The sequence below is a fragment of the Hoplias malabaricus genome, chromosome 3 (assembly GCF_029633855.1).
Source record: "Hoplias malabaricus isolate fHopMal1 chromosome 3, fHopMal1.hap1, whole genome shotgun sequence".
Lineage (NCBI taxonomy): Eukaryota > Metazoa > Chordata > Actinopteri > Characiformes > Erythrinidae > Hoplias > Hoplias malabaricus.
Genome location: NC_089802.1, coordinates 54,105,658 through 54,106,005, shown reverse-complemented (window position 1 = coordinate 54,106,005; position 348 = coordinate 54,105,658).

Below are 348 nucleotides of genomic sequence, written 5' to 3'. Positions count from 1 at the left end.
CTGAACAGATGGAGGAACATGTGTGTGTTTTTTTTTATTATTATTTATTTATTCATTTTCTTTAGCATTTCCAACCAAACAAACTACATAAGACAAAGTGATTCCCAAAATAAAATGTACTATTCTCCTTGCATTAATATTCCTTAATGAAGTGTCTAAGTGATTTTTCATGCTTCACCCAGTGGGCAACTCGTAATTCATCTTTATGGTGTCATCTGATTATTTGACCCTACATGACTTTGTCCTGATTCCTAGATGTAGAGAAGACTATAACAAATGTAGGTATTATCTCTTGTACTGTAGTAATAATATTAAAATATTTCAAATTTGGGTCCTCACTGATCAGGA